Raw genomic sequence first — 12,440 nt, forward strand, 5'->3', positions numbered from 1 at the left:
TGCGAATGGCCGTACTTTCCTTTGTATGTAATTCTTGTATGCTGCAGAGTCATCGATGGCTAGTTCTGTCTGGCAAGTAATTCAGAAATAGTGCGCATGTAGAAAGGAAAGGTAGGCAGTTTACCACATTCTGTCATTAAAAAGAACCTCCGAAGAACAAAGGAACTGGATAAATACTTACATACCGTCTTTCATGTTGTGAAACACTGTAGCACAAATAGCGCTGTGTTCAGCCAAATATTTTAGACCCTTTTGTAACAACGTATATAGTAGACGGTTTTCATATATGTACACAAATCCATATTTTATGTAAACATATATTCAATCTCTAATAGTTATAGCCTGCAAGCGTTTTTTAATCCTAAAAACTTTTACACATTCACCACCACACAGCTATTTGTTATTATTTTTATAAGTTCTTAAATCAAATAAAAATAAAAAATATACCAATATCCCGTTGGTTGGTTTTATTGCAGCAAATTAGGATTTCAACACAGTTTAAATCATATTGATGACTCAGATCCTGGCAGATCTTATAATTCCTGCGAACTGAGAGCACAGCTAATAAAAATATTAAGCAATTATTTTTATTAAAATTGTAGTTTTGTTTATTATTAAATAGAAATGATTGATCTATGCAGATGGGTCTCACTCATGTGTCCCTTGGGCTCTTTGGGGGCTTCATATAGAAGTGGGAAGACTCCTTTTGCTCTTTCTTCAGCCGGGGGGGGGGGCGCCGAAAAAGAAGGCGTAGAATGAAGTCTAGGACTGTTAAAGAATTGCTGGCGTTATCTCTCTATCACGTGTGAGCCTGGTTGCCTGTTTTCTGAGGTAGTGGATCCAGGATGAGACTGTGTCGGAGCCTGTGTCCACAACTGCATTTGGAGATCTGTCTTATTGATTAGAGGGGAGAAGGGGTGGGGATCCGAGTGTGAGGGGAGGGGAGGGCCAACTGACTACTGGCTTATTGAAGCACAGGACATTTTCTTCCGGAAAGATGTCAAACAACTGAGACATAGCCACAGAGGAAGTAGAAAGGTAGAAACATAAGGAGCCCCTGGAAGAAATGAAGGCATTTCTTTATGAGAGTCTTGGGGCTTTTTCTTTTCACTCCTTTTCTTTCTTTCTTTTCTTTATTCCCCCCCCCCCGCCCCCCCATCATCTGACCTGCAAAGGCTAGAGTGACAGCGTCATGCAAATGCTGCAGTCCCGCAGGTCTGGGAGAGGGTGGATGCTAGACTGTGAGTTAATGTTAATGATGAGCGCAGTGAAAATACCAGCCGCCGCCACCCCCTGCACACAGAAGCGCTCTGAGTCAGCATCAGATGCTTTGCCTCGCCTCTCGCTGGGTGTCTGTATGCCTGTGCGCGCGCGTGCTCGCTCGGGCATCCGTGTCTAGCCGAGGGGAGGGGGTGGCGTGTGAGTGCGTGGAGGGTAAAAGCCAGTCAGTCAGTGAGAAGCAAAGGTACGTTGGAGAGCAACTAAAATCTGACTGATTTCCATCTTTGGAGCATCAGATGTATTCCCTAAGGAGGATGGGTCTCCGTGATGGGGGTGGTATAATTATGTTAATGTCATATTTATGGAGGGGTGAGATTTTTCATTCTAATAATTGGTTGAATGCTATGGTCAAAAATTGTAAAGCCATATTCAGTTTTAAGGAAAAGCATGGACTTATATCTAAGGACTGTTTTATTTTTTGCTTTTTGTGAGTGCTGCTTTTTTATTTTATTTTTTAACTATTTACTATTTTAAGCCATAACGGATTCAGTATGGAAAATCAAATGATAAACAGAAAGAGATCTTATATAATGATGCATTACATCATGGAGCAGAATATTTAAAGTCTTGCAAGGCAAAGTAAAGATCTGGACAGGGGGTGGGGGGTGGTGGTTTGGAAAGGGGTGTGGTACTAGGGTGGAGGAGGGGGGCCAGTTAGCAAATATTTTGTTCAGCTTTCCTTGCAGCTTACTTGGAAATGGATGATTCACCTGTTCTACAGGAAAACATTCTAATTCTTTCCATTTTTTTTCCTCCTCTTTTCCCTTTTAAGATCAACCACTTCAGAAGAACCAGATTCCACTTCTGTGGCCAGGACTTTTATGTTATGGCTGGTCCGATTGTTATACACTGCGTTTTATGCTACTAAACCTTGGATCATTCCTAAAGTACCAATTCTGTTCTTGAACCACAAACAAGGCTAAAAGATCGGAGGAAATTCAGTGAATATGCAGGATTGGGATTGTGTATTTTCAAAAGTATTGAGCTTTATAATGCAATTATTTAAGAAATAGAATCTTTTTTTTTTCTTCTCATGTTGCCAGCATTTTAAGTTACATGTTTTTTAAGTGGCATTGCTCAAATAGCTACAGAGTATGCATGGAAATATTTGCTGTCTGAATAGTTTGGAGATTCAAAGAGAAAAATCAAGCTTCAGAGGTATTAAGTTATGACATGCAAAAAAGTTTTCGTTTTATTCTTAGCTGCAACAGTATATATTTAAATCAGATTTAAAGTGTTATATGTCCTTGGCCCACCTTAACAGTTGTACTGTAAAGAAGTGTAATGGGAAGCAGAATTTCAATTAGGGTCCCATTAACTGGCATATAATCCTTCTTTAATGTAATAGAGGCTATGGTGTTTCTGTACAAATCTGCTAGAAACAGATTTTAACCCATTTTTAGTCTCTTTCTTTGGATCTGATGGAATGACTCTTAACTGTTCATTGTCTGCATTGTTTCTCATATTCTTCATTATTTTAAGGTCTGGAATTAGTCTATAAATGGTCGTCGTGAATATTCAGCTAATCCTAACTTTTATATATCCTATATATTTCTACGTATGTATTTTAATTAGTATTTAGAGGAAAAAGTTTAACTGAACCCAACTGTAATTTCTAAGCTAGCCTTATTACTGGAAGAAGAATTCTACCGCATCAAACCAGACTTTTCCTAGTCCCTGAGACCCTAACTTGTGAGGTATTTTAGTAACATCACAAGTCAGGCTCTTGGGACCTAGGCGGAGGGGAACCAGCAGCTTTGGACCTTATTGATTGTCTGCAGTTACCACCAGAACAAAAGAACATACATAGATTCTGCCTAGGAGAAAAAAACAATGCTTTTCTTTATAATCAGCAATGTTTTCATCATGACCCACCCCCAAATATACTATTTTCAGAAACTGTACTCAAAAGTGATTATAGAGTTGCACTGAGTAGCATTTGTATTATGTTATAAAGACCATATGAAAGCAATAGATAACTATGTGAGAAGCAAAGTTAAAATACAGGTGTTTTTAAAATGCTTCTTTTAATGTATTTTGAGAGAGTCTAAGAGAATACCTCCTTAGTTAATAAGGAAGAGAGTGGTTTATACTTAAAACTTCTTTCATATGCATAGAAATATATACATTATGCTTTGGCTTTTGGGATGAGCACTGGGTGTTGTATGGAAACCAATTTGACAGTAAATTTCATATATTAAAAAATAAATAAATAAATAAATAAATAAATAAATAAATAAAAGAAAAAAAAAGAAATATATACATTAGCTACTTACATAAATCCTATATGTCTCCATGTAATTATGGCTCAGAATATGTAATGTATAGCTATAATCATGCTTGAGGCCTAGAAATAAATCATTTACAATCTTCTTTACTGACCCTATTAGTTTTTACTACTGATTTAAGGAGAATGCTATTTTATACTTGGTATTTACTCCCAGAGTTTTCCTTAGTCTACTAACCAGACGAAATACTTTATATGCCATATTATAATAAGGCATACTCTGGTCGTAAGAGTCGTCAGTAATTAGCAAAAATATGGTACCTTTTCATCTTTACATTTTATTTTGTATATATATCATGAACCTATGTGAGATAAATCAGTAAACACCACCTATGAAGTCAGACTGCTCTATTCATCTGTCAGCTGAATCTGAACTGCATAGTTTTCGTTTTTTAAGAATTTCAGTTTTATAAACTATTTCAACTATAACTACCGTGTCATATTTGAACATTATTAGCCATTACCACATCACATATTTATTTCTTGTAAGTGGAAATCAGTATATTAAACCCCTTTACAGATTTTACAATAATATTGCAGATACTAAGATTCAAAATGGAGATGACAGACTTTCCATAATAGAGGAACCAAAATGATTTCATCCTCTTAACTCTAATGCTTTACATGAGTGCTATAAATTATATGTATCTTCTGCATTGTTAAAATAAATTTATGAATGTACTTTAGAACACTGTATGGAGTCTTTGTTCACCTTTTCATTGGATTTGTTACAATTACTCATGTTTGAAATATCCCAGGATCCTAATCACCCATGACTTGTATTTCCTGAAAAATTGATACTACAATATTATAAACATATTCTTCATCTATACGAGCCACATAGAATATGTTTAAGCATGCGTATGCGTCCACACTGTACCTATTCAGATTCCTTATTTATATCACCTATTTCATTTATCTAGAATCTCTGAAATTTTAAGTGTGTATATGTGTGTGTATAAACATAGGTTTTAAAACTCCATCTGAAAGGAGGTAATATAAACAGTGAAGATTTTTGGTAGTATTTATCTTTTACTTGTTTTAACCACGTGTTCATTGTAATTAGACAGCTTTAAAAGCACAAGTTTCTCAATTCAAAGAACTCTATGTGTATGTATGTACAAGTGCATAGAGACTTGATTATATTTAATAGCAATGTTTATATATCAGATCAGGAAGGACCTCATATATAAAACAATGTCACATACAGGTATATGTTTACAGACACCTGATTCAACACAATCATAAATAATACGTAAAAGGTGTTTCATAAATTTACTTCTAAAATAATATAAGGGATGGTTGTTTATTGGCTATAGTGATATCAGATATAAGCTATTTCAAATGTAATATTTTCTATGTTATTATATCTATGAACTGCACTATATATTAACTTCTGTTTCATAGAAGAAAGATACCAGAGCTGAATTTAGCGTGCAGTGATGTTTATCTTGCTTTTTTACTAATCATCATGCATTCGTTGAACCCTCTCAATGTAACCTTCCTGCATATAAACTACCTTTTCTGAGAACATCATTGATAAAGCTTTTCTCTTACTCCATAAAGGTGAGTAGAGATATAAGTGGGTGACTTTGTTTATATAAAACTACTTTATGCTGTATATGGATAGATGAATGCCACTTTTTCTGCATTTCTACCTAAACTGTCACAGAATAATATTGTTTGGGGGGTATAAAATATGATTTGGAAAATCAGATCATACTAAGCTTAAAATAAAAGGAGAGGTCTACAACAAAGAACGAGAAAATGATGTGTGTTGCATACGGAAAAAAAAAAAGCAGTGATATTAACAATTCGATGGCTTCCTGGTTGGGAGACCAGCCTGAGCCAGACGCATATATTAAGAGCTGTCTGCTGCCGATGTGAGCTTGCTCAATGCGGTGGAAATGAGGAATCACCTCCTCTCTGACACCAGCTTATTTTCACATTTTAATTTTGAAATAGCAAATCACTGTTTTACATAAATATACTAACCTCCGCTTGATTCTTATTCCTTTCTCAGATTGCTTGTTAATTTACTATGAACTTCATGTTCCTTTTTTAAAAATCATCACTCACTTTAAACTTAGCAGTTTAAAATCTACCAAAGACCAATAAAGTATTAGTTTTTTTTCTGTCTCTTTTGTATTGCTCTGTTAATATTGTGATACTCATGCATTTAACTTTTAATCTCTGTAAGGAAAATGTCAATTTTCCAAAATGGCATTGTTTTTTTAGGTCTTTTAGGATCCATCAAGGCAGCCACTTCTGGAATTTTGCCAAATCTAAATATGATTATATTTCATTGCAGGGTTCATGGGATCAATATTTTTCTTCGTATGAAAGTCCTTAACACTTTAGTGTTCCAGAAGCTAAAGAAGAGGTATATAGAGATATTCTTAAGTCATTTAAGCTTTAGGCTACATTAATAATCTCTAGAAGAGGTATAAGTATCACAGGGGAATTATGGTATAAGTTAATTACTAATGAAATCAGAAAAGGTGTATACTGCCTTCCATTCTCTTCCAAATGGGCATGCCTAAGTTTGGTCGAATTCACCTGATAAATATGTAAATGGTTTTACAAGCTGTCATATTTGGATAGGTTTTGAGAAAACAGTACATAAAGGGTTAGCTAACGCCCAAGTTTTCTTGCCATTTACACATGCAGTGCTGCCTACATTTCCGTAGGCAGCAAGCACAGGCATCATTTTGATTACTTGCATTCTTTTGTTTAATTTCTTACTAGACATTTAACTCGGTACTCAAATTCCACTGATCTCTTAGTAACTGTATTTGGAAAAGGAAAATGAAGTTTCTAATATAGAGAAGTTTTAAAAAATCCTGGGCATTTGTAAGCATTTGAAAAATAGACTTTTTTGTGTAGCTATGCAAATACATGTTTAGTGTGCAGAAACTTAGGTGCTATTATTGTCTGTCATCTCCATACTTAGTTTTCTGATGATTTGTGGTCAAATACACACTGAAGCATATATGCATATATTTATTATATATGTATATATCTTCATTTTTTAAAAGTCTCAATAAAATCAGTGTAAAAATTGACATATTGTCATAAAATCATCCACAGCAGTTTTTCAGTGAGCTGGCTTCAACTTTCATTGCCTCTTCCCCAAATCTCTCTTATGTTAAATGTAGCTTTACCGGATGAAGTGCCTTACTATCCAGAACTGTTAACTTGTATGTAATGTTTTACTTGTGGAAGTTTAAAAGCAGGTGGAACTTGAAGGTAATGATATTAAGTGAATGTAAGATTAAATAGTTTTGTTTTTATAATCAGTCAGCTAATTTCATGCATGTTTTATGGGGAATTTAAAAGTGAAAAATTCTCATATGGTGACATAAATCTTTCATTGTTCATATAAGTAGTGTGATTTTAAGTTTGTTACCTTAATAGTTGATTCCTAAAAAAGTGTATGAATAATCGTGGACTGCATATCAGTTAGGTTAATGAAATAAGAATAGTGACTTCCACTTTTCATCTTAGTCTTTTAAGGTATTTTGGCTTCTTTTATGCAGGTGGATTTAACCATTCCTTTTTTCTAAGAAGTTTCTCCCTCTCTGTTGGTAGGTGTCTGATGATTTGTGAGCACCAAGTGACTATTCTGTGGAATCATCTTTCCTTGCCTTTGAATTAGCTTTCCCTAGGCCATGAGTCAACATCAATGTTTTGTACATCCAGATTGGTAGGTCTTTCTTGAAACCCTTCTATTTATTTTCCTATACATATAAGTGAATTTTGAGAAATTGTAGACTTCCATTGTGATTCTCTTTCCAGTTTCCAAACATCTTCAGTAAGAGAGTTGGATTGTGTTGAAACACTAGACGGTGGGAGTATTTGGTTCCGTAGGATCCAAAACTGTAATGTCTTTCTCCTAGTAGACTTCGTCTTCTTAGTGGGGAGAGGGCAACCCAGCTGTGGCTAAGTTATTACTCTGTTATATATCACACTAGAAACCCAGCCTATGCATTTGTAAACCTTGGGGAGGTTTCTACATGAGACAACATTTTTTGTTGGAGGATTACACTACAGTCGGTTCACTTCACTTCTGTCTCTCTTCCTGCTCCCCCCACCCTCCCACAACATGGAGTCCTTTCAACTTCTTCAAAGAAGTGGGGGAAAAAAGTAGACTCTTTATTAATGGCAGAAAACAAACTGGCTGCTGGACTTCCGAGACAGCCTTCTAATAATAAAGCAGAGTAGGCACTGCGACAAAGAATTCTTGAATGTACTAAATATATAGGGAAGCCTATTTAAATTCACCAGAGGGGCTTAGAGGACAAGCAGCAGAAAGTTTAGAATTCAATTCAAGCCATGCCAGAAAATGAAAATGTACTTAAAAAAGGATTTCTGAGACAATTGTTCAAAGACATGTCAACTTTTAAGGTTCTTTCTAGAATAATGAAATTCGTACTCTAATTTCTGTGGTGACTTTTTCAATTAGAAAGGAAAAATGATTAACAGGATCTCCAAGGAATTGTATCTTATATCTAAAGAAAATGTGTTTTCTTTCCATAGGGTGTGCTCTATTGAGGGCCACCTAGTGCACTGACTAAAATCACTTAAGTATATACATGAAACAAAGAGATAATGTATTTTTCAACAATTAGACATACCATAACAGAAGTGCTCTTGCTACTTTGAGAGAAAGATATTCAACTTATGTCTTCTTTTCAGCTCATTTCCTCCCATTCATTTCTATGATTTATAATATTTTAAATAAATGCAATAAAGTGATTCTGAAAGAGCAAATTGCTGATAAATAGTTAGACTGTATGATGCTACATTTGAAAGATAAAAAATGATCCCTGTCATATCTCTTACTGACTTTAGTCAGTTCTTTACCCTTGTTCTTTACCCTTGATTTATCTACAAGACAGGTGCATCTATAAAGAGTACGCACATCTATAAGAATATATACTTTATTAGCCCTAATGTTGAGATAAGTAACTGCTTATAAAATCCATTTAAAGGCCAGTATGACCTATTCGGGACTGAAATTTCTAGCAGCTTTTCTCCTAATGTTCTCCTTTAGAATTGACACAGATATTGGGAAAAGATTGCCATTCTCTGTCTCAGGAATTACAAGTTGTAAAGAGGATAGAAACTTGGACTCACTAGTAACACATCATTGTTGCTGTTGTGGAGAGACCCTGCTTGAGAATGAAACTCATGTGGGATTTGCCAGTTCATAAATATAATTTATCAACTCAAAATGAGCTGGTAATCCATGAATTTATCCATTTATTCACAAATGTATACCTAGCTTAAAAAAAAGTCTCAGTGAATTAAGGCTACATCAACATGTGGGATCACTGTGGTCAATTAAGACTTGATCATTTAACAAATTTTACTGGCTTTAAAATGAAATGTCAGATGTATGAATATTAGCTATAGAATTTTAGATATTATGATAAAAAGTAATTGTTGCCCTCAATGCATTTAGATGTAGCCTGAGTCATTTACCATACAACTAAACTGATTTCCATCTATTTAAGTTTTTTTTAATTTTTCAAAAAGATTTTTGGGGGGAGAGAGTAAGTGCATGCATATGCACACAAGTGGGGGGAGAGGAAGAGGGAGAGGAGGAGGAGGAGGAGAGAGAGAGAGAGAGAGAGAGAGAGAGAGAGAGAAGAGAGAGAGAGAGAGAGAGAGAGAGAGAGAGAGAGAGAGAGAGAGAGACTGTTAAGCAGGCTCCACACCCAGCACAGAGCCCTATGCAGGGCTTGATCTCATGACCATGAGATCATGACTTAAGCTGAAATCAAGAGTCTGAGCCACCTAAGTGCCCCCATTGATTTAAGTTTTTATGACCTTTTAATATCAAGGGCTTGTGTAGGCTTAATGATTGATCAATAAAATAATCTGAGTAAATTTCTTAGCCTAGTCTTTAGCACCGAGAAAACATTCAGTGAATATTAATTTCTTCCTGTTTGGGTCTTACTATTTGCCTTTGCTATACAGACTATTGTTTTCATCACCCAAATTTACTGGGCATACACTGTCCCAAACTGTGAGAGGCAAACATCATTGGGAAATTATTTCAGATCCAGGGGCACTTAAAAATTATTTACTATAAATGTGTTTATCATATGCTTCCTGAGTGCCACCTATAGGATAGAAAAAGAGATATTTTCGTTTCAAATAGCTTATGGTCTACAAAAGATATGTCTTATTTAACACTCTTTGTCCTTTTTGTGTGCCTTAGCATTTCATAAGTCTTGTAATTTGGCAGTTTATTCTCTTTTATACTTTATAGATGAGACTTCTATGTGGTGTGTCCTATTTTATAGTTGTAGCTGAAATAACTACCCATATACTTTGAGTTGCTTTGGGCAAGATATGGGGTATTGTTAGGATTTTGCAGTGCTTATGTTCTGTTCTTATGATTCCCTATACTATGCAAAGGTCTGGTGATTAAAAACCATAGACCATGAAAATGTTAATAATTATGGTTTATAAAAATGCTATTTCCAGAATAATTGGACCAAAATGCAGTATTTACATATGACTTCAATCCCTCTAAAAAAAAATATTATTTAATTTCTTTTTTTAAGTGAATTAATACAATAACATTGATCATTCAGTTTCATAAAGTAGCAATTACATTACTTAGTCAAAGGACCAAGGCATTCTAATTGGACTGGTCTCTGGGAGTTAACAAAATATGCAGAATAAACTTGGAGTTTTCCACCTTTGCATCATAAGTGCCACCACTGAACTTGAATAGTGAAGTAGAAGGTAGAAGACCACATTCTAATACCAGTTTTACCATTAGTTATCTTGTGGAACTGAACCTCTCTCCTTTTCATTTTCCTCATTTACAACTGATTTATAAAATAAAGATGTGGAGGAAAATGATTGTAAAATGATTTCAGGAAAAAAAATTAGCATCAGATTAGACAGTTGGGTATTTTTCCATTCCACAGGGGACATTTCCACAGGAAAGAATAGCCTTAACTTAAATCACAGCATTAATCAGAACTCTTTTGATAGCAAAAGCTCAAAATCGAGCTCAGAGTAGGAAACTGTGTATGTACATCATCATCGTCTCTTCCTCCTTCTGCCCCTCCCCCTTCTCCCCCTTCCCCTCCTCTTTCCCTGCCCTCCTCCTCCTGCTTTTCTTCTCCTCTTCTCTTCTACCCAGGTGCTCCCCACCCCCATCTCAATATCTGTCCCTCTCTCTTTCTTTCTCTAATGTGCTAACTTCATTCCTGGGTGGTTGACTTCATTCTCACATTCTCTCAGTGTGATGGCAGAGATAGCCACTGGCAACTCTAGACATGCATCGTGCATCATTCCTAGAGCTTGTGATTCCAGAAGAAAAAAATAAAAAGGTTCTCTCTGCCCCTCCATTAATTTCATTTCTCAGAAAGGCTCTGATTGGTTCTGTTTTGGAGCCACTACTCTGTCCAGATGAGAGTTACTCAGATTGGACAGACTATGAGGGGAGGAAGAGCAAGATTAACATAGCAAGGTTAATGTCAATAGCAGAGGCTGAAGAGAATTTAAACAGGCAAAATATAACAGGGCTCCCAACAAACACCACAAATTTCCAAATTGTTTAAGCAGAGTGATATGTTATGGGCTTCTATCAAACATGCTTGTCTTGGTAAACTTCGTGGAGCCTATGAACATACATACAGGCAATATTAACTTATTTAGTCCAAATGTGCTCTGTACATAACTATAAAACATTTGCAGCAGCAAATTGCAACCTTGAGTGTATCATGGAGATTAATTGCATTTTCTTAACATTTTCTGTGATCATTTAATACATGGCATACATCGGGAAGGTCAGCATTTGGACTCGTGGGAATTTGACATTTTAAAAATTATTTAAGATCATTACAAATGGGGGTTTGGTAAAGAAGCCATAGTGATTATATTCTGTAGTCCAGTGTTTATCCTCAGCCACCATATGTTTAGGCTGTTCTGTTGCAGAAAATTTTATATCCCTTCCACTTTCGCCTCTAATATTAGGGAGTTTTATGTTGCTGACATCCTAATCATATAAAATTATATAATGGCTGTAATTATATACAGATATGACAACTTATTTGGCTATATTTGTAGAGAGAGATGTAATTATATCTCTATATAATTGTGTCTATTATATGATTATATATGTATTATATATGTATCTATAATTATATCTATAATTATATCTATATATACTTGTAGCCATTATATGGTTTTATATGATTAGGATGTCAAACTGTTCCCTTCTTGCCTGTTGTTTATTATGGTATGACCTGGGCAGTTTTAAACATTATACTATCAAGAACTACTATTTAGGGATCTTTCTCAATAAGAAAAAGATTAATTTGCTATGAATAATGATTCTAATGCAAAACATTTTGGGTGTTTTTTTTTGTGATGCAGATGAGCAATGCTATAAATATAATTTAGAGAGTTTGAAAATTGATTTTAACACTCACAATTCTTCTCCTTAATTAATCAAACTACAAAATTATGCTGTGGTTTCAAGTATATTAAAATAAGTTGTCATATTTGAAACATCTGTTTATGCACTTATTATGAATATGTGTTTCTAAATGTCTGAAATATAGATTACCATAAATAATGTTTGTTATTTATTCTGTGAAAGTACTATACCTACTTCCTCCCTCAACGCTTGTTTATTTCCCACAAAGTAAATTTTCCAGATTGCATTTTAGCGTTTTCTTATCACGATGGAAGCGGAAAGACCAGGGTTTTAGTTAAGGCTTGCTGATTGGCTAAGAAAAGCGATGACTGTCATCAGCAGCCTTTCCAGACACTGTGCTGTGGCTCCAGACAGTCAGCTGGTACTATCGCTTTGTCTCAACTATAAATCACAGTCTTGTAA

The 12,440-nt window shown here is 35.1% G+C and overlaps 1 long non-coding RNA gene across 2 annotated transcripts in view; it reads left to right on the forward strand.

The window, feature by feature from the left end:
* Positions 1-12,440, forward strand: part of LOC131512712 (uncharacterized) — a 478,301-nt gene that overhangs the window by 351,986 nt on the left and 113,875 nt on the right. The window contains exon 6 of one of the 2 annotated variants that reach the window (XR_009262261.1): positions 7,160-7,274. The exons of the other annotated variant lie outside the window; for it this stretch is intronic. This is a non-coding gene — a long non-coding RNA (uncharacterized LOC131512712). The remainder of the gene's footprint in view (positions 1-7,159; positions 7,275-12,440) is intronic. 2 annotated transcript variants of the gene reach the window in all.

Source organism: Neofelis nebulosa, chromosome 5 (assembly GCF_028018385.1).
Source record: "Neofelis nebulosa isolate mNeoNeb1 chromosome 5, mNeoNeb1.pri, whole genome shotgun sequence".
NCBI classification, from domain to species: domain Eukaryota; kingdom Metazoa; phylum Chordata; class Mammalia; order Carnivora; family Felidae; genus Neofelis; species Neofelis nebulosa.